A 22,790-nucleotide genomic window follows, 5' to 3' on the forward strand; every position below is an offset into this window, starting at 1 on the left:
GGATTCTCCAGGCAAGAACACTGGAGTGGGTTGCCATTTCCTTCTCCAATGCATGAAAGTGAAAAGTGAAAGTGAAGTCGCTCAGTCGCATCTGACTCTTAGCGACCCCATGGACCGCAGCCTACCAGGCTCCTCCGTCCATGGGATTTTCCAGGCAAGAGTACTGGAGTGGGTTGCCATTGCCTTCTCCACGTATATACAAAATAGATAACCAACAAGGACCTACTGTATAACACAGGGAACTATACTGAATATCTTGTAATAAACTATAAAGGAAAATAATTGAAAAAGAATATATGTATATATATATATATATATATATATATCTGAATCACTTTGCTGTACACCTGAAATTAACATGACATTGTAAATCAACTATACTTCAATAAAAAATATATTTAAAACAAGAATGAATATTTCTCCTGAAGAGACTTTAATGAGCTTAATAAAATGTTTAATAAATGGTCTTGTAGACTCTGTTAGGGATGTTACGTGATACAAATTCTGTGAATGTTACCTTTCTCAATTCTGAAATAACTAGATTTCTATACACGTATTTCCAAGAGTTTCAGATCAGAGATTGTGAACTTACAGCCCTCTCAAAATTATTATTAACTATATAAAAATTGTTCTTCCTCACTCATCCCCATACCACGCTGTCCGTAAATGACACTGTCAGTTACTCAGCTGTGCTAGATGAAAATATATCTAGAATCACTTCTTGCCAGCTCTGCCATTATCACACTGATGTGATATTTTCTTCTCTGGGTTATTACAATAAAAAAAAGTAAAAGTATTATTCGCTCAGTCATGTCTAACTCTTTGTGACCCCATGGACTGTAGCCCACCAGGCTCCTCTGTCCATGGAATTCTCCAGGCAAGACTACTGGAGTGAGTAGCCATTTTCTTCTCCAGGGGATCTTCCCAACCCAGGGATTGAACATGAGTTTCCTGTATTGAAGGCAGATTCTTTACTGTCTGAGCCTAACCTATAGACTATTAGTCTTCCTTCTAATCTGGCCTTTCCATAGTGAATTCTCCACAGATAATCAGAATGATCTTTTTAAAAAGTACATTTCTCATCTCACTCTCCTGGTCAAAGCCTTCCAACTTGCTCTCATATATCCAAGGAACTCCAAGCTCTTTCATATGGTCTACAAAGCCCTATAAGATCCCCCACAATAGGGCCTCTGCCTAAGAGTATCACTTTGTACCACTCTGCCTTAGCTGGTCAGCTAATGGTATTACAGATCTCTTGCTCATTTCTGTCTCAGGGTTTCTCTTTCTGAGGGATTTGTACTGGCTGTACATCTTGCTTTGAACTTTCCTCCTCCAGATTTCACATGACTCCCCTCATTGGCATCATGATTCTGTTCAAGTACATCACCTAATGCAGGCATTCCATGACTATCTTATACAAGTAATACTTCCCTCAATGCTGTGTCATTCTCTGCTCTCACACTTAGGTTTACTTTCTTCATTCCTATGGCTATCATTCTCTAGAGTCATCACCTTATGCTTAGCCTAATACACTAAACTTTTAACAATAGAATGGAGCTGCAGATAAAGCACTAGATTTGAAGAGACTTGCATTCTACTGAAGCTGCATCATACAAGGTCTGTGATTTTTCTTGACTTCAGCTTCTTTGTCCCTAAATGAAAAATTCTGACTTATATGACCTTTGCAATATTTAACTTTCTCAAATTCTAAGTTGTTTTTTTTTCTGCCTCAATTCTTTTCCTCCGCTAGTTCAACATGTACCAGTTCTATTTTACCACTTTCCTTTTCTAACTCTCCACTGACTGTCCAATAAAGTGCAAAGTATACTCCCTAATCTATTAAAGATGCTCTTTCCACGTGCTTATCTCCTGATATAGAAGCTGCAGCAAGTTATCCAGAAGATTGAGCTAAGATATAAAATTCACCACAAAGTCCTTTCTCCAGAGTCAAGGGTAATTAAGAATAATTTAAGATGTTTTAACTGTGAAACTGGAGGAGGAAAATGGCAACCCACTCCAATATTCTTGCCTGGAAAATCCCATGGACAGAGGAGTCTGGGCTACAGTCCATAGGATTGCAAAGAGTAGGACATGACTAAGCAACTGAGCAACTGTGAAAAAGTAGAAACAATGTAAATGTAAAATAAAAAATAGTTTTTTTTGATTGGAATCACATTAATTTACAAATCAGTTTGGAAGAGAGATAACATTTTTAAATGAGTTTTCTAATTCAAGCAATAATAGACATTGTTGCTCTGATTTGAAAAGTTTAATGCATTTGCAAATTTAAATATAAAATGTAAATAAGTTCTCCGTGTGAAAAATAAAAATAATACATAGCCAATGAAAGCCTCCTTGAATCCCACTCGGTTCTAGTCCCTGAGATAACTTCTGCCATTCAAATGGGATGCATCATCTAAGAACTCTGCCTATGCATTTACCTACATATATTTTTGTACATATGAAAAAATAGTGTTTTGCTTTAAATGTATTATGCTTTGGGTATTACTCCATAATCTGATTTTTTAACTTACTATGTCTTGAAGAACATTCCATTTTGCATGCATAGGGTATACAACATGACCAAATTCTTTTGACTGTTTTATATTTCATAATATGGATGCATTGCAATTTAGGTCTTCATTCCTCTATTAATAAAATTTATTTTTCACAAGTATTTTTTCTGCTATTACCAAATATTATTATAATAAAAGTAGACAGATCAGGGTTGGATTTTAATTTTTGTCATATATAAGAACCCAAAAAATCTTTGTGTTTTAATTGTAATAGCTGATATCACTGGTATTTGTCACCTTATCTTGTGCTTTTTGTTTAAATGGTTTCCGAATGTTTCTGTATTTACTAAGAAAGATTATGCTGCCTTTGTTTTTATCCAGTGAAAAATATACATCCTTTTTTCCTAGCAGTTCTACAACTACAAACATAAAGCTGTGTTCTGAAATAATAAATGCCAAGGATAAAATAATTTCTGCTTCCCAGCATTATTTACAATGATAAAACAGTTAAAATACCTTAAATGTTCTTGAATTCTTTATGGTAGATGAGAAAGAAGAGACTTTTTTCCTATAGTTTATTGGGGAAGGGAGGAAATATCTTCTCTGAATCACATTGCCAAAGCAGGGTAGGATTCCAAGTAGCTTCGGGAAATTTCTTTTAGACTTATGTACCACCTTGGAAGACTGTAAATGCAAAGGACTTTTGAACATGAGCCATGAAAAAGACTTACTGGTAACTGAGCTCAGAAAAAAGGTCTAATACGAAACCTGCGTGTGTGTGTATGTGTATGATTTGCCTTCATGTGTGCATTTGTGTGTTATTTTTAAATGTCTAAATCCAAATATACCTACTTGGTAAGGGCTCTTACTGTGGGGAAAAGTAACTGAGTCATTAGCTAAGCCAAAAGAAGTCAGAGGGAGATAAAATACCACTTCTGAAAGGCAAGATTAAATAATAAAATATAAACTGCTTTATTATTGGATGAATAAATAACAAACAAATGTGAAAGAGTAGATTTCTCTCAGGTATTAAATTACTGTTAACTGATATTTTGATTTCCTGAATTGAAATAGAAAGTGAGAGAGGGCTGAGATTTGCAACTTGCAGAGTGAGAACAGATTTTAGGCCAATGTTTGTGGTTAGAAGATTCCCAGACATAGAGGCAGATCTGGGACACAGATCCTATGGTGGGGTTAGACAAAGGAACTTAGGAAGAGACATCTACATGGATTGTAGGTTTTCCTTTTTCAGCTGTCATTTCTTTAACCCTCAAGTCCTTAGTAACTTTATTAATTACTATATTCAAGTGATATTCTTATGTTGGCACAAGCTTGGGAAATTCACTAATTATATCCATATTTCAAAATAAGACTGAAAAAAATCTGGGATAGCATGTAGATATGGTAAAGAGATGGCAAGAGCTACCGTTCAAAGGGAGAAATGTAATAAAACAGAACTTTTGGATCCTAAGAAATATTTGACAGAACATTATCTTTCTTCCAAGCTCTATGGAATGATCTCCAAAATACTTATTCAAGTTTTTAAAGCAAGGGTAATCTTAAAGCTTAGAGGACTTGGAGACACTGGTTATTGATTCATCACTAGATTGGCTTAATTACATAAATATTGTTTTTTAGAAAGTCTACAGATAACAAGCTTTCTGAGTCCTATATACAGTAGCATATGTTTATGTTAAATTTGCATATTAATCACAATTTCTCTGGGCTTAGGAATCTTGGGTCATGACCTGATTCATCAAAACTATTTATATATTGCTCCATGATTTTCTGACATTTCTTATTAAAGAAGAAAATCTGAGTCTAGATGGATTTTACTTCCTTTGAAGATAATCTGTTCTTCTCTGCTTGGATGATTGTATGATTCTTTCTTTATTCTTGAGACATAAACTATCACCAGGTTATTTCAAATACTCATCTATTTTACTAATTTAATTATGACCTGGTTAATTCTTTTGAAATTATTTGGATCTTTCTTACATTCAGAATATTTTAGATTATTGTTAGAATCTGTGTGTTCTTGTCTCACTTTAAGAAAAAGCATCATATACATGTGGGAACATGAGTATGCTGTCATCTATATCTAGATTTTTCCCCTCTCTCATTATTTTAAACTTGTACCATTTTTCTCTATATCCACAAATAGCACTTCAAGTTGGTTCATGGTATTGATTTTCCTGTTTACTGTTTTGATCCAACTTCTGATTTTGCTGTACTGTTTTACCTTCTGCAAATATTTTCAAAAATTTTTAGTTCCATTTTAAAATGATCTCTAACTTTTACCTACCCCTTTTTTCATCTGTGATATAAGTTAAGTAACGGTTAATAGATTTAAAAAACCCTACTCAAAGTGTTCTTTTTAAAAAAAGATCTATTGACTGTGTTTATTCCTTCATTCAACAGGTTCAATTGATGTTATTGAGACTCAACAATGTCATTAAGAGCCTTGCTTCTTTCCTGCCCTCTCCATAGTGTCACCTTCATCCAAAGGTCAATCCCCATTAAAGTCTCAATAGTTCCTAGTACTTCTGCAGCTACATATCCAGCAATACATCCAGGAAGAGAGAAGTTGGGTCTCCTCCAGAAACACTCAGAAGGCAAAGAAGCATTCAGTAATCATTGACATTATATTGGCCCAAACTGGATTACATGTCTCCATACCCAGTGCTAGCTACATTGTCTGAAGACCTCAGTGCATTCATGAAAATGAAGTTCAAAAATCAGCTTTAAAAAACTACATTAAATGTGGTAAAATATAAAGCTTTTCATTTTTCCTCTTACTTGACCTCTCATAGTGTTTCATATTTACTATTTAATGTTATTCTAAGTAAATAAAAATTTGAATTATTAGCAAACAGTTTTACCACTCTTTACTTTGGGCAATGCCAATGTTTTAAATGCAAGTAGAAGAACATTTGGAGAAGGCAATGGCAACCCACTCCAGTACTCTTGCCTGGAAAATCCCATGGATGGAGGAGCCTGGTGGGCTGCAGTCCATGGGGTCACTAAGAGTCGAACACGAATGAATGACTTCACTTTCACTTTTCACTTTCATGCATTGAAGAAGGAAAATGGCAACCCATTCCAGTGTTCTTGCCTGGAGAATCCCAGGGACTGCAGAGCCTGGTGGGCTGCCGTCTATGGGGTCTCATAGAGTCGGACACGACTGAAGCGACACAGCAGCAGCAGCAGAACATTTAAATTACACACAAAATCAACAAAATTGTTATAATACATAGCTGGTACTTGCATGTGTGTTTCATTCTTACCACTACTGTCAAAATCAGCTCAATATCAACTCAGCTGTTTTTATTTTGTTCCTTGATATACAACACACTCTACCAATGCTCTACTTTCAGCTTAGTCATAAAAAAGCAAAGAAAAGGACTGAAAACGTGTTTCATCTTTCCATTTCTTTTCCAATGTCATCATTTTCAATGTAAACAGTTGATTAATACACAGAAGTTACAGGAGTAGGAAAGGATATGATAGGGTTCCTTAGTCTCTCATGTTTCTTAGAACTCCACTGCCTTCTTTCTATGTGAAGCAAAGTCTGGTTTAAATGATTCAAATGGAAAGCATGTCCCCTCTCTGGGGGCTGTCAATATTCTCCCTCAGTAGTAGATGTGAAACACCTTGTACTAACTCAGATTTGCTAAACCTCTACCAGCCATGGGGCCAATGGTGTTTTGTGCTCAGCTCACAGGCACACACCACATGTAGCAAATACTATATATGACTAGTGACAGACTCCACAGCACTTACCTACTCTGCTCACGTATGTGCTTCATTATCTCATCAGACTTCACCTACAAAACACAAGATCAAATATGAAATTATAAAGAATTTTAAGACAGCAACAACAGAGCATAAATCAACTACAAGACCCCTCTGAATGCAGGGACCTGTGCAATTGCACAGGTTGCCCTTATGAAGCCATCCTGGAACACAACCATGCCCATATCTACAACGTGGGCCTAAGAGTGCTTTGGGGAGTAAGGCCTGAACTCAAGGGTGCAGTTAGCCTCCAATGGCTGAGTGAAGATGAGAGTGAAGAGAGATGGAGATAGAGAAGAAAAAAGTATGGTAGCTACAAGGAGGGGATGGGCTACAGAGAAGCAGTTAAACACCCATTCAACTGTATTTCTTTATCCTCTCAACTTTATTTCAGAGGGTCTATAGTTTAATGTTTTTATACATACAGCAGTTTTTAATATCAAATTGTCTTCTCTTTCCTGTAGTAATTATTTTAGAAAATATTTTCCCACTGTAACCTGAGTGCTATATTTGTTGTTGTTCAGTCACTAAGCCAGGTCTGACTCTTTGGGACTCCATGGACTGCAGCACTCAGGCTTTCCCATCCTTCGCTGTCTCCCGGAGTTCGTTCACGTTCATGTCCATTGAGTTGGTATACCATCCAACCATCTCATCCTCTGTTGCCTCCTTCTCCTGTGCTCAATCTTTCCCCAGCATCAGTGTCTTTTCCAATGAGTCAGTTCTTCACATCAGGTGGCCAAAGTATTGGAGCTTCAGAATCAATCCTTCCAATGAATATTCAGGGTTGATTTCCTTTAGGATTGACTAGTTTGATCTCCTTGCAGTCCAGGGGATTCTCAAGTGTCTTCTGCAGCTCCACAATTCAAAAGCATCAATCTTCGGTGCTCAGCCTTCTTTATAGCCCAACTCTCAGATCTGTACATGACTACTGGAAAAACCATAGCTTTGACTATGGACATTTATTTTACAGATTTTCTCATAGGCGCCAAGCTGTTTATTGTTTCTGTTTACTCTGTTTCATTAAAGTGTGTACAGTCTCGATGTTTGTGTACAGGTAAAGTGGGAGCAGTCTCCTTTATTTGTTTCATGTCAGCATAGGTTACTGAAAATATTTTCACCTGATGTTGAGCCATGAATCTGCATGATACAAATTGACGTGACTAAAGCCCCAACTAGACAGAAGCCAACCTACAACCGCCAAGCTGTGTGCAAGTGGGGTATACCAGCAGGTCTCTTTGCTGTGTCTCTCTCTTTTTCTCACTGATGATGATGATGAGTCAGCTGCATATCCATATTTCTGGGCTTCCCAGGTGGCACTAGTGGTAAAGAACCCACATGCTGATGCAGGAGACATAAGAGACCCAGATTCCATCCCTGGGTCAGGAAGATCCCATATTTATGTCTGGTTTGGTATACCCAAATAGGCCCACTAAGTGGTTTTTTCACAGGATTCTTCTTGGTTTTGCTACTAATCACACTCTGTGGTTTCTCCTTTGGGCCCCATGTATAGATATTGAATAAAGCCTTTGACATGATACACAGTAGCAAAAAAACCCCAGAATGCTAGTGCGTATTTTTATGATCACATTCCTGCTAAGTGAGCACAGATATGCTTTAGTATCAGTTTCCTAAGCATTTTATTTAAAGAAGTGAAGAAGACTCCAAATGGAACAGTCATGCTCATGTTTGTCCCCAATCCTCTCTCCTCCTAATCAATAGATTTTATGTTTCCAAGGCAGGCTTTCCTGTTTGCCTAATGAAATTGGTAAATATATATATATATATAACTGATTAACTTTCATGTAAAGTAACACCTAACACAACATTGTAAAGCAACTATACTCCAAAAAAATTAATAATATTGTTTTCTAGAAGTGGACATCTCAGCTAGAAAATCTACCTTTAAATATACTATTATTCTTTTTTTATTTTTTTTCAGTTTACTATTATCCCCGTATGCATTTACTGATTCTCACTCTTGGTTCCTTTTAACCAAGTCCTACCCAATAATTTTTTGTCTGTGCTATGGAAGTGGCTTAATGGTTATAGTAAGAAAAAAAGTATGGTGGCACTAGCAGTAAAGACCCTGCCTGAAAATGCAAGAGACATAAGAGATGCGGGTACAATTCCTGGGTCAGGAAGATCCTCTGGAGGAGGGCATGGCAACCTACTCCAGTATTCTTGCCTGGAGAATCCCAATGGACGGAGGAGCCTAGTGGGCTACGGTAGTACATGGGATCACAAAGAGTCAGATTGAAGTCGACGGAAGTGACTTAGCACACATATAGTATCTTAAGTTTTTCAAGCGAAAGCTAAATATATATAATTCAAATAAAGAAATAAGAAAACAATAGATACGGAGATGCAACATGTATGACTATCTGAAGTCTGAGACACCCAGTAAGCAAACTGCACTCCATCTACATTAAGGCAATGTCCCTAGAAGGCAAAGAAAAAAGTGTTAACAAGGATAATTAGAACGAGTTGAATATAGTTAGTATCTAAGATAGAGTGGTCATGCAAAAGAGTTGATGATAGAAGAGTATTATAATGAAGTAAAAGCATATTGAGGGAAATTTTAGAAGTGTGAAAACTGAAAGGGCATTTTTATCAAAGTATGAGTGATAAGCTGACAGTGTTAAATTATAGAACAATTTTTAAAAATTCTGTTTCAAAGTTCAATATATACAATAGAATCAAAACTTCTTTATAAACTAAAGAAATTAGAAAAGTATTTTCAATCTAGAGATAACTGATTTTATAAGAAATTGCAAAGATTTAAGTTAGGCCAGTTAATTTTATTTGAGTGACTTCTAGAAGGCTTAAAGTTAAATATTCACAAACTTAAAGTGAAAGGGTGGAAATCTAATGTAAGAAAAATATATAAAAATTATGTATACATGTAAGTTAAGTGTGTGTTCAGTAGCTTAGTCTAGTCTAACTCTTTTCAACCCTATGAACCCTCCAAGATCCTCTGTCCATGGGATTTCCCAGGCAAGAATACTGGAATGGGTTGTCATTTCCCTCTCCAGGGGATCTTCCTGAGCCAGGGATTGAACCTGTGACTCCTCTGTTGGTAGGCAGATTCTTTACCACCAAACCACCTGGGAAGCCCATGTATTCACATATATACTTATAAATACACATACATAGACATGTACAGAAGATAGAGTGGTCAAAGAGAATAAAATATAAAATGCAACTAAAGTATTGTTCCATATTCTAAAAAATTTATATAGAATTCAATCAAAAGCATAATTAATCTACCAAATGTAAAATAAATTTTACCCCTTTGTATGTAGTCAACTAAGAAATTATCATTATTCCAGTTATATCGTCAGTGTTTTGTATTATAATTACAATCTCCTCTTTCCTGGGGTAGCTGATTAGTGTCAAACTATTGCCATTGAGGGTAGGTTTGGATTTTGGAAGCAAGGAAATCACCAAGCACAAAATCAGCTGAAGGCAAGTAGCCAATGAGTCTTTGAAAATCATCTAGCCAAACTCCACTTGGAAGAATGGAAAGAACTCTAGAATTTAGGGTTTAGTTAAAATGATTTTGATTGTAAGCACAGAAGCAGAGCATAAATGATTGGACCAGCAAAGATAACTTATTGTAAAGAAACTAAGCACATCAAAGACTCAAAGGACAGCTGCCAGAATCAAGTTAACTCTGGGGCCTCCTGGGTTTACAGTGGGGCCTTTACATTAGTTATCTGACTTTTTCCATGTAGGGGAGATGGCCAGAAGCAGGTTTGTGATAGTGCCTTGATGGCTTCAAAGTTAAAGTAGGGAAAGAGCACTGCAGAAAAAGTAGTGGGGAAGGAACAGTAACTGAGTCTGTCTGGATCCACTGTCCATTTCTAAACCAATTTGGAGAGGTGGTAATGGGATTTTTTGATAATTTCATTGTGGTCTTACACAATGCTGCTGCTGCTGCTAACCCAATAAGCTTAAAAAAAAAAAAATCAAAACTAGAATTTGTCACTGGGAGAGGAAGGAGATTTGACCAGACCAAAACAATAGCCACCACAATCATGCATGTCAACACATCCCACGTAAGACAACTCGTAGTTAGTTGGAAATGCTCGCGTATCTTAACAGCATGCCCAAAATCAAGTTCATAATTTTCTTCTATCCCCTTTCCACACAGATACATCTTCTCCCAATATTCTCTGCAGCAATCTTTCAAACAAAAGAACTAAACCGTAGCAAGCTATTTAACCTTTCAGAATTTTTCCTATATGCAAAATGGGAATAATACCAATTTCCCATTAGTAAGGGTTATACTGGATGGAGTTAAAAGGTGAAATGCCTAGTTGAATGCTTGGCATAAAATAAGAATTAATTAAAATTTAGTTCTTTTCTACTCCTTTCTCCACTTAAAAAAGGTCAGTACTTTTAAAATCCTTCCACAACTTGTTTCCTGCCCTTTCCCGATCAAACTTTCTCTACTTGAACTTATGTGGAACTACTTGCAGTTCTCCTAAATTCAGTATGATTCCACACTTTGGTAAGTGTTGTCTTCTTTATCTGAAATGTTATCCTTGCTAGACTCCCTATCTTCCTCCTAGCCTTATCCATTGGCAAACTTTCATTTAACAGAGCTCAAAGAGCATGTCTTTCATGAAACACTCTCTGACTCATCAAATCAGAGTTAAAATTCCCTTGCTTTTTATTTCCCTAGTATTATGACCATGTTCTTATTAATGGCTCTTATGATTTTCTGCATTATTATTTACTTATTACTTAACTTCCAACGTAAAACTGTGAGATTCCTGAAGGACAATACTATATGCCAAGTGTTGTATACCATGCTGGGAGTGCCAAGACACTGTGCAGTGTGAGACATAACTCTTGGCATATACTACCTGACCAATAAATATTTGATGACTGCGTGAAATTTATATGCATGCCATTGATTACATGGATTTAAGTATAAATTAGTGTGCACATGTATGTGTGTAAGTCACTTCAATCATGTCTGACTCTTCATGACCCTATGGAGTGTAGCCCACCAGGAGGCTCTGTCCGTGGAATTTTCCAAGCAAGAATATTGGAGTGGGCTGCCATGTCCTTCCCCAGTAAATTGGAACATTGGTTCAAAAAAAAGATGTACTATGTTAATATTAGTCAATTTTCCTCCTACTAAAGTATTTAGAAATACTTTTCTATTATTTGATGGTTTTCTCTTTTGCAAAGTTAATTGTTATCCATGTTATTATCTCACCAATATATAAATGGCTATAGAAGATCCAAATATAGAGGCCCAATAACATACTGTAGAAGATACTTGTTCCTAGTTATGAATCCACTTACTTCATTCTCATTTTACCCCAATTTTTCCACCCTTTTATCAAGGTTGGTACAGAAGAAAGTGTCCAACACCTTCTTGAAATGCAACTTTTATCAATTAACTTAGTAGAGTTCAGTTGCTCAGTCATGTCTGACTCTTTGTGACCCCATGAACTGCAGCATGCCAGGCTTCCCTGTCCATCACCAACTCCCAGAGTTTACTTAAACTCATGTCTATTGAGTCGGTGATGCCATCCAACCATTTCATCCTCTTCCACCCCCTTCTCCTGCTTCAATTTTTCCCAGCATCAGGGTCTTTTCCAATGAGTCAGTTCTTTGCATCAGGTGGCCAAAGTATTGCAGTCTCAGTTTCAGTCCATCCAGTGAATATTCAGGACTGATTTCCTTTAGGATGGCCTGATTGGATCACCTTGCTGTCCAAGGGACTCTCAAGAGTCTTCTCCAACACCACAGTTCAAAAGCATCAATTCTTAGGCACTCAGCTTTCTTTATAGTCCAACTCTCACATCCATACATGACTACTGGAAAAACCATAGCTTTGACTAAATGGACCTTTGTTGGCAAAGTGTCTCTGCTTTTTAATATGCTGTCTAGGTTGCTCATAACTTTCTTTCCAAGGAGCAAGCATCTTTTAATTTCACAGCTGCAGGCACCATCTGCAGTGATTTCGGAGCCCCCCCCCCCAAAATAAAGTCTGTCACTCTTTCCATTATTTCCCCATCTACTTGCCATGAAGTGATGGGACCAGATGCCATGATCTTAGTTTTCTGAATGCTGAGTTTTAAGCCAACTGTTTTCACTCTCCTCTTTCATTTTCATCAAGAAGCTCTTTAGTTCTTCTTTGCTTTCTGCCATAAGTGTGGTGTCATCTGCATATCTGAGGTTATTGATATTTCTCCCGGCAATCTTGATTCCAGCTTGTGCTTCTTCCAGCCCAGAATTTCTCATGATGTACTGTGCATATAAATTAAATAAGCAGAGTGACAATATACAGCCTTGACTTACTCTTTTCCCAATTTGGAACCAGTCTATTGTTTCTTTCCAGTTCTAATGGTTGCTTCTTGACCTGCATACAGATTTCTCAGGAGGCAGGTCAGGTGGTCTGGTATTCCCATCTCTTTCAGAATTTTCCACAGTTTGCTGTGATCCATACAGTCAAAGGCTTTGGCATAGTGAATAAAGCAGAAGTAGATGTTTTTCTGGAACTCTCTCACTTTTTGATGATCCAACGGATGTTGGCAAGGAGTAAGCCTAACAGAAAAGGAAATAAGACATTTTGGGCAGAATTTGTTAACTATTTCTGACAACTAGTACATGCTTGTTTAGAAACTCTCTGTTTTGCAATACAGTCCAGAATTTACCTATGATAGACATAAATTTAATGGGTCAATAATCTGTTACTCACACTATCTTTATTTCTGAGAAAATGTCAATAATCTTCTCAAGCATCAGTTTTTTTGAATTTCCTGATTTTTAGGTTATTCAAAGAGTCGCAACAGTTGCTCAGCAATTTCTCTGCAAAGTGATATCATGATAGTAAGTGGTGAAAATTTTCTGTGACTGGAAATTACAGAATATATTTCTTAAAATAGTTTGGGTAATGTTCCCTCTGCCTAGTGATGATGCCTCTTCCTAGAGTAATCAGATGGTCTACCAATGTGAGCATTTTAAAAGACAATATTCATCTGGAACCTAAATTGAAGATTGCATGCATGCTCAATCTTGTCTGATTTAGTCTGACTCTATAGTCCAAGGCCTATAGCCTTCCAGTCTCCTCTGTCCATGAGATGTCCCAGCAAAAGCACTGGAGTGGGTTGCCATTTCCTTCTCTGGGGGATCTTCCCATCCCAGGGATTGAACTCACGTCTTCTGTGGCTCCTGCATTGCAGACAGATTCTTTACCACTGAGCCACCGGGGCATGGCATTTATTTATTAAAAAGACAAGCACTGTATGTCCACATTTAAGAGTTAAATTTAGTATTCATTTTCTCAGAACTGGACAGTACCTTAACAATCAACTTCCTAATTTTTTGGATTAAGACTAGTATATTTTGAGAGATGAAGTTGTAGATGATCACATATTTCATTAGTGGTAGGACTGAGGCTGCATGTCTGATCTCTCAGCCCCCGCCAATATCAGAAACTGTTGATGTGAAATCCACGTGAGAGTTTAGAGAAACTTCTGCTCTACTATATTATATGGAAAATTTTGTTAACATGAACAATGCTTACTGTTAAGTGACAACTTTCATTGTTTTCTCAAAACAGTTCATGAACCAAAATGTTAAGAACAACTGGTCTAAATCAAATTTGTAACTACAATTTCAAAACTAAATGAAACAGTTAAGTATAAAGGTAGTTTAAATATGAATGTTAGAAATGTATTCCTATCCTTTATGAACTACTGACAGAAACAAAATCAGGAAAAAAAAATTAAAGTTTTCACTCTATTAGCATTAGGTCATACTCTTAAAATCTTATGCATTCATCAGAATTGCTCCTGAATATAATGATAGCCTAATCATCACTAGAGTGCAAGTTGGTTTATAAGGATTTGCATATTTGTTTTGTAAATGTTTCATGGGTGAAATTATTAATTAGCATCTAATTAATATTTGTGTTGCTGAGAACACATTTTTTAAACCTCAGAATCAAGAAAATAGAGAATAGTTAATTATCCATTGCTGATCTCTTCTTTAAAATCCCTCATTGCTAAACTCAACAGCATAAAGAAAAGATTCAAAAAAATAACTTGAAGTAACTTAATTGTATCCTTTTTATTTTGTCCAATTACTGAGATTCTTTAACTATGTCTTCATCTATTCTAAAGCATTATTAAATAAATATTTTGTAAGCATTTAATAATCTTGGAAAAGAGAATTATTGTTAGTACTTAAGAAATTACACTGAAGAATTTCCCCAAAATGTTGGAATGGTGAAAAATGTAATTTGAACTATAAAAAAGCACCTAGGTGAAATATCTCCAGTCCCCAAAGCATGGAGTTAAAAGTATAATGCAAAATAAGTAAGTATTACTTTCAGTCAGGTTATCTGGGATAGTTCTAGACTGGTAATACAGGAGTTTTCTTGGATCTGTACTATATGGGGGATTTCCCTAGTGCCTCAGAGGTAAAGAATCCACCTGCCAATGCAGGAGATGTGGGTACAATCCCTGGGTTGAAAAGATCCCCTGTAGAAGGAAATGGCAACCCATAGCAGTACTCATGCCTGGGAAATCTCATGAACAGAGGAGCCTCGTGGGCTATAGTCCATGGAGTCACGAAAGAGTTGGATATGACTTAGTGACTAACAATACTATACAGGCTTAGATTCAGAAAAAACCTAGGCTTGAACTCTAACCTCCATCTACTTACTGGCTGTGCAAAAATGAGTAACTGGTTTACCTCTCTGTTTCTTAGTTTTCCCATCCAAAAACAGGGAATGATGATATTAAATGAAATAATCCTTGACAATTAAGAAGCAGTCAGTACATGGTATCTCCTTGTGCGAGCTCAGTCGTGTTCCTCTCTTTGTGACAGACTGTAGTCCACCAGACTCCTCTTGTCCATGGAATTTTTCAGGTAAGAATATGGAGTGGGTTGCCATTTCCTCCTCCAGGGAATCTTTCAGACCCAGGGATTGAACCCACATCTCTTGTGTCTCCTGCATTGGCAAGCAGATTCTTTACCATTAGTGCCACCTGGGAAGCCAAGCCATCAGTGTTAAAGTTGTGGTCCAGACCAGAGTACTAATACAGGTAAAGGGATGGAAATGAAAATAGACCCAGAAGATTTACAGAAGAATACACAGACAAGGATGTGTAAGTAAAGAACTTGCTATTTCACAGTGTACACTGTCCAGAGAGGCGAGGTAATCTTGTTCAAAAGAGTTATTCTCATTCAGTGTCCACATCAGAAAAGTTTCTCTAGCTATCCTCACTGATAACTTTGGGTGAAATCCACTCTAATTTCTTTGGATTATGATCTGGTTCTCAGACAGTTGACTCCATTGGAAGAAAATATGCTAGGTAAGTGGATTTGAATAGTCTGGACTTTGTGACAGGTGTCATTTCTCATTGCAAACTAACACACTGGCACTTTAAGGTTAATGTCAACTTCTGGGCCTGCGATTATTTTAGTAAGTTTCTGGTCACCCTTGAAATCTAACAAGAGCAGGTCTTACCTAAAGTCCCTCTAAGGGTTTATTTAGCTTCAAAGGAGGTCATTCCTTTGTAATGTAAAGTACCTGACACTTTAAAGTTCACACAAATCACCCAGCAACCTTGTGAACATTGAGATTCTGATTCAGTAAATCTAGGTGAGGCCTCAGATTCTTTTTCCAATAAACTTCCAGGTGAGGCCCTTGCTGATAGAGTGTAAGCCTTTTAATAACAAAGGTCTTTGATTCTAAACTAGAGTCATCTGTAACAACTCCTAAACTACATATACCTGCTGCACTGGAATTAACAAGAGTGGGCTCATAGTTTTAAGTAATACACAGGTGATTCTAATGAAAGCCAGAGTCAGGATTCATTGTCTTATGTGGTTCCCCAATAGACCTCCTTCAAACGTGTACAAATATAACCAAAAAACTGAACATATGATACCATACCATTGTTAAGTACTTGACATACTATTCGGTGATCTTTTCATAAAAATATAAAAATATATGACTTACTGAGAAACATGTTAGCGTCTATTCAAAGGACTGTTTTTTTCTTTTCCACCCTGTAGTTTTCCATTTATTTGATAGTTCATGGGCTTTTTAGATACTGAGTTATGGAAAGAGAGGAAACTAAAATGGTGATAAAAGGTGGCAAATTGATCATTATTTAATATTACATAAATGAATATATAGAGAAAAAAGCATTGGATATGGAATTATAATGAAAAATTATTTATTAATTTCTCAGTCAGTTCAGTTCAGTCGCTCAGTCATGTCTGACTCTTTGCGACCCCATGAGTCACAGCACGCCAGGCCTCCCTGTCCATCACCAACTCCCGGAGTTCACCCAGACTCACGTCCATCGAGTCAGTGATGCCATCCAGCCATCTCATCCTCTGTTGTCCCCTTCTCCTCCTGCCCCCAATCCCTCCCAGCATCAGGGTCTTTTCCAATGAGTCAACTCTTCGAATGAGGTGGCCAAAGTACTGGAGTTTCAGCTTTAGCATCATTCCTTCCAAAGAAATCCCAGGGCTGATCTCCTTCAGAATGGACTGGTTGGAATTAATTTCTAGTGTTTATTAATTGGAAACCTCTGTGTTAGGGGTTTGAGGGCTTCCCAGGAGGTGCAGTGGTAAAGAATCCACCTGAAATGCATTGAACTCAGGTTTGATCCCTGGGTCAGAAAGATCCCCTGGAGAAGGAAATGGCAACCCACTCTAGTATTCTTGCCTGGGAAATCCTGTGGATAGAGGAGCCTGGCCAGCCAGGTTCCATGGGGTCAAAACAGAGTCAGACATGACTTAGCGACGTAGCCTTTAGGCCCAAATTTAAACTGCAAGTGTGTTTTGTTTGAGTTAAATATTATGGTTGTTGTTTGTTTGATATGCTCTTTGCATTTGAATATGTTTAAACCAAGCATACATTCAGACACAGGTCCGACTACATTTTCTCATTTTATATACATATTTATATTACTATCTGTCCTATAGGCATTTGAGTTTTTATTCCATATATACATATTTCATGTATGCAAACACTGGATTTTCTTATCATATTAGCCAGACTAAAAGATAGTTTATAGTAATAAAAAATGACAGCAAAAAAAGATAACTATATCTGAAAGGCTAAAACAAATATTTAATTTAGTTGTATATTTTTAAAAAATCTTTGAGGACCTAAATTAAAATAATCCATATGAATTACACTCAAAGGAAAATGATCATACTTCAGAGTCCTGAATAATTTATACATGTTCAAATACATTTGTTATTGTATAAATGTTTTAAAATTCACGTATTGACACACAGCATTCCTCTGCAAACCAAGGCCTGCAAAAATATTATCCTATCAACTATTATATGCAATCAGTTGTCCTTTAATTTTCTTTAAGATGAGTCATATTTAATGAATCAACTTGAAATAATCACTTATTCACGCCTGAATTTTCTTCCATACAATCTAATCTCCTAGAAAACAATGCATCAAGATCTAAAAGCTACAATTTGCTCAAAATAAATATCAGTTAGAACTTATGTACTAATTAAACCTTATGATTATGTTGTAAAATTTGTCCTAGGCATTTTTTTTGAAAAGGTAGAAAGGCAAAATCTGATAGTACTGTTACGAGCCACATGTGTTTTTCAGAATATCTGAACTTGTCATTTTCCAAACTTGTCATTTTCAAGGTAACTTGCTGCCTTGAAAAAATATGATTTTGGTAAAATTACAGTTTTTTGTTTGTTGTTTACAGCTCAGACGAGGACTTTTTAAGCTCATTATTATTATTAATGAAACAGGTGTCACTTCAAGAAGCTTTTGAAAACTGCATATAAACTTTGTTTAGTTTATGATGAAATGATAGTTATAACAAGTCATACAACCTTCTACTGACAAGAAAATTGGTCACAAAAATTCTCAAACTACAATGTCAACCTCCTGAAAATGTTTTGTATGTAAACCTGAAATATTGAGAGAGATGTTGCTTATAATATATGCAGAATAAAAGCATTCTTAATTTTTAAAATGACAAGACTTTTAAGTTAAACCATGTCACATTTATGACAAGAGAAAAACTACTTATTTTGGCAGCTTGTGACTTAATGAAGCATTTAAGTATCAATACAAGGCTTCATTAAATGGAAACATATGGCAAACCATATCATTATTTAGTTATTCAAATGCTGAAGTACTGTTACAGTTTAACAATGTAAATAATACCTAGTAAATGCATCACTTCATTGCAAAGTTTCAGAAAATATTTTAATAGATCATTATAGATCTTGCCACTATATTACATATTTACAACTATAATAAGAGTTAATTTTGGTGGTCATTATACTTCATTCAAAAGAGTAAATACGAAAAATAGGTTTAAAAAAAAAGAAAGTGCTTCAGCAGAAAGGGAGTTTCCTGGACTTGGAATAAATTTCATACTTAGACCAAATTTGTGATTGGTAAAATTATAAATCTCAAGTTTAGAAGAAAAATCCTTACATCTCTAGACTATTATAAATGGTTTTTCATGAATGAATATATGTATTAGAATATCAGAGAAGGTATGACTTATATTTTCACACTAAGATCACCCACTGTAGGTCTATGGTGATAATGTGATAAAAAATACATATTTGGTTATTCAGATGACCAAAATATATATCTCATATATATTTGGTCTTTGTTCAGAGTTTCTGACCTACATCTCCTAAAAACTTTGAAATTTCCTGTGATAAGGGGTATAAAAGTGATTTTGGCTTTGTTAGTGGGATAACTTTTGCCACCCACCCACCCACCTAGCCAACACATTCCTAGAGATGGGAGCTGGTTGCCAGGAGAACAAGTCATATGACTAGAGGATTGGAACATTCAGTTCTACTCCATGATTTCCAGGGAAGAGAGATGGCCTAGAGGTTGAATCAATTGCCAATGGTCAATAATTGAATCAATTATGACTATACAGTAAGTTCAGTTCACTTCAGTCACTCAGTCCTGTCCAACTCTTTGTGACCCCATGAACCACAGCACACCAGGCCTCCCTGTCCATCACCAACTCCTGGAGTTTACCCAAACTCATGTCTATTGAATCGGTGATGCCATCTAACTATCTCATCCTCTGTCGTCCCCTTCTCCTCCTGCCCTCAATCTTTCCCAGCATCAGGGTCTTCCAAATGAGTCAGCCCTCTGCATCAGGTGGCCAAAATATTGGAGTTTCAGCTTCAACATCAGTCCTTCCAATGAACACCCAGGACTGATTTCCTTTAGGATGGACTGGTTGGATCTCCTTGCAGTCCAAGGGACTCTCAAGAGTCTTCTCCAACACAATGATTTCATGGCTGCAATCATCATCTGCAGTGATTTTGAAGCCCCCCGAAGTAAAGTCAACCACTATTTCCACTGTTTCCCCATCTATTTGTCATGAAGTGATGGGACCAGATGCCATGATCTTAGTTTTCTGAATGATGAGCTTTAAGCCAACTTTTTCACTCTCCTCTTTCACTCTCATCAAGAGGCTCTTTAATTCTTCTTCACTTTCTGCCATAAGGATGATGTCATTTGTGTATCTGAGTTTATTGATATTTCTCCCGGCAATCCTGATTCCAGCTTGTGCTTCATCCAGCCCAGCATTTCTCATGATGTACTGTGCATATGTTAAATAAGCAGGGTGACAATTACAGCCTTGACGTACTCCTTTCCCAATTTGGAACCAGTCTATTGTTCCATGTCCATTTATAACTTGCTTCCTGACCTGCATACAGGTTTCTCAAGAGGCATGTAATGTGGTCTGGTATTCCCATCTCTTTCAGAATTTTCCACAGTTTGTTGTGATCCACACAGTCAAAGGCTTTGGCATAGTCAATAAAGCAGAAATAGATGTTTTTCTGGAATGCTTTTCCAATGATCCAGAGAATGTTGGCAAATTGATCTCTGGTTCCTCTGCCTTTTCTAAAACCAGCTTGAACATCAGGAAGTTCACGGTTCACGTATTGCTGAAGCCTGGCTTGGAGAATTTTGAGCATTAGTTCACTAGGGTGTGAGATGAGTGCAATTGTGCGATAGTTTGAGCATTCTTTGGCATTGCCTTTCTTTGGGATTGGAATGAAAACTGACCTTTTCCAGTGCTGTGGCCACTGCTGAGTTTTCCAAATTTGCTGACATATTGAGTACATCATTTTCACAGCATCAACTTTTAGGATTTGTAATAGCTCAACTGGAATTCCATCACCTCCACTAGCTTTGTTCATAGTGACACTTCCTAAGACCCACTTGACTTCACATTCCAGGATGTCTGGCTCTAGGTGAGTGATCACACCATCATGATTATCTAGGTCGTGAAGATCATTTTTGTATAGTTCTTCTGTGTATTCTGTCCACCTCTTCTTAATATCTTCTGCTTCTGAAGCCTCTACAAAAATCCCATAGGATTGAGGAGGTTCAGAGAGCTTCTGGATTGGTGAACTCTTGGATCTGCTGAGAGGGTTCCATCCTGGAGAGGGTATGGAAGCTCCATGCCCCTTCCCCATACCCTGCCATATTGGCTACCATTGAAACACTACCTCCTCCATCTAGCTGCTCCTGAGTTATATCCTTATACAACAAACTGGCTGTCTAGTAAGTAGTATGTTTCTCAGTTTTGTGAGCTGCTCTAGCAAATTAAATGAAATCCAAGGAGAGAGTCATGGAAACTTCTGATTTATAGTCAATTGGTCAGAAGTAGATCTAAGATAGGGGTAGATGGGGTCAGTCTTATGGGACTGAGCCCTCAGCTTATAGAATCTGATGTTGACTCTGGGTAGATGGTGTGAGAAATGAGTTGAATTCTTGGACACCCTGGTGGTGTCTGAGAATTGCTTAGTGTGTGGGAAGCATACCCTCCCCCACATACACATATCCACATTGCAGTTGGGTCCACAAACCCCAAAAAGCTACATACTCAAAAATGTCTAGTTGTAAATTTCACAGAGTGGGTCTTGGTAAATATAAATGTGTACAACCCAATAAGTAATAAATAATTTGATTATTTGGGGACATTTAAGTAGCTCTGATATATGTGTTCTATTCCAGTTTTTATCATTCTTCATTCTCCTGTGTATACCACCTTCCAAAGCCTAATTAAAATATTTCTTAAATGTTTTGCTTTGCTCAAGGTAAACTTTTTATATACACTCTGAAATGCCTATAATTGCCAGATTTTTTCTATATAGGGTAACAAAATGTCAACAAAAGTCTTTTTTTAATTCTAAAAACACATTAAATCTTAATGAAGCAATGCTTTGTGATACACTCACTAGCATAGCTGAGTTACTTTTAGACAATTTATGTACAAAATTAAGGAAAGCTTGGATGGAGTCCAGAAGCAAATTATTATACTCTACTTAGTGTCACTGAAAACAGGACCATTTTATTTTATATTGAATCCTTCTGCATTTTCAGGTACCTTAGAAAATACTGTGAATAATTCAAGGAAAATATTAAATAATAGAAAACAAGAGAGAAATAAATTTAAATAGTATCATCAAATGAAGAAACATTTTAAGCTAAGAATGGAAATGAGAATGAAGGCAGTGATGTTTATAATGAGATATAGGATAGCTACTCTGTGCAGTCAATGATTCATGACAGCACTGGAGTATAATGTGGGATGAGAGGCAATTAAGAATAGCATAAATATAGCCTAAAAGAGTCTATCACTACCAAAATTGAGTGGACCCATCCAGTCTGGTGACTCATTTTCATTTTGCAACACACATTTTATATATATTTATTTATAAAACAAATTATATATATATTTATTTATAAAATTATATATATACTTATATATTGTATATAAAGGGGAACTTCCCTGGTGGTTCAGATGGTAAAGCATCTACCCGCAATGCGGGAGACCTGGGTTCAATCCCTGGGTCAGGAAGATCCCCTGGAGAAGGAAATGGCAACCCACTCTAGTACTCTTGCCTGGAAAATCCCATGGATGAAGGAGCCTGGTAGGCTACAGTCCATGGGGTTGCAAAGAGCTGGACACGACTGAATGACTTCACTCACTTATTGTATATAAAACAAAAAGTCTGTAGTGAGTAAATGAATTTCAAATTACATAGCTGCTTGAAAATAATCATTCATTTTTTCACTTCTGGCTAAATCAATATGCCGAAAATTTTAATGCATACTGTTGCCTTCTTCAGCGTATCCTCAACTGTTTATTTATAATCTAATAGATATGTAAGGATGACAGATGAAATGTTGTTTGAGGTGATGAACTGTTTGTCTGACTAGCAACAAAGCATAGTGCAATGATTAAGAACATGGTTTGAAATCAGTCTAGTCTTGATTTGAGCTCTACATATGCCACTTAGTCATGCAGCAGATATTTTTATTAATACTGCATCAATTAATGTTGCATTTCTATTAACATTGCATCTATTGCATCTTAATTTCTCCATCTGTAGTAGAAAAATAATAATAATATCTACCTCAAAAATTTGCTGATATTATAATAGAATTAA

The 22,790-nt window shown here is 36.6% G+C and overlaps 2 long non-coding RNA genes across 2 annotated transcripts in view; one reads left to right on the forward strand and one right to left on the reverse strand.

Annotated features, from left to right (window-relative positions):
• Positions 1-5,389, forward strand: part of LOC123330818 — a 74,209-nt gene extending 68,820 nt beyond the window's left edge. The window contains exon 4 of the long non-coding RNA XR_006547008.2: positions 4,938-5,389. This is a non-coding gene — a long non-coding RNA (uncharacterized LOC123330818). The remainder of the gene's footprint in view (positions 1-4,937) is intronic.
• LOC123330817 overlaps positions 1-22,790 on the reverse strand; it is a 123,071-nt gene that overhangs the window by 86,415 nt on the left and 13,866 nt on the right. Inside the window, exon 3 of the long non-coding RNA XR_006547007.2 lies at positions 6,300-6,343. This is a non-coding gene — a long non-coding RNA (uncharacterized LOC123330817). The remainder of the gene's footprint in view (positions 1-6,299; positions 6,344-22,790) is intronic.

This window comes from Bubalus bubalis, chromosome 20 (genome assembly GCF_019923935.1).
Source record: "Bubalus bubalis isolate 160015118507 breed Murrah chromosome 20, NDDB_SH_1, whole genome shotgun sequence".
Classification (NCBI taxonomy): domain Eukaryota; kingdom Metazoa; phylum Chordata; class Mammalia; order Artiodactyla; family Bovidae; genus Bubalus; species Bubalus bubalis.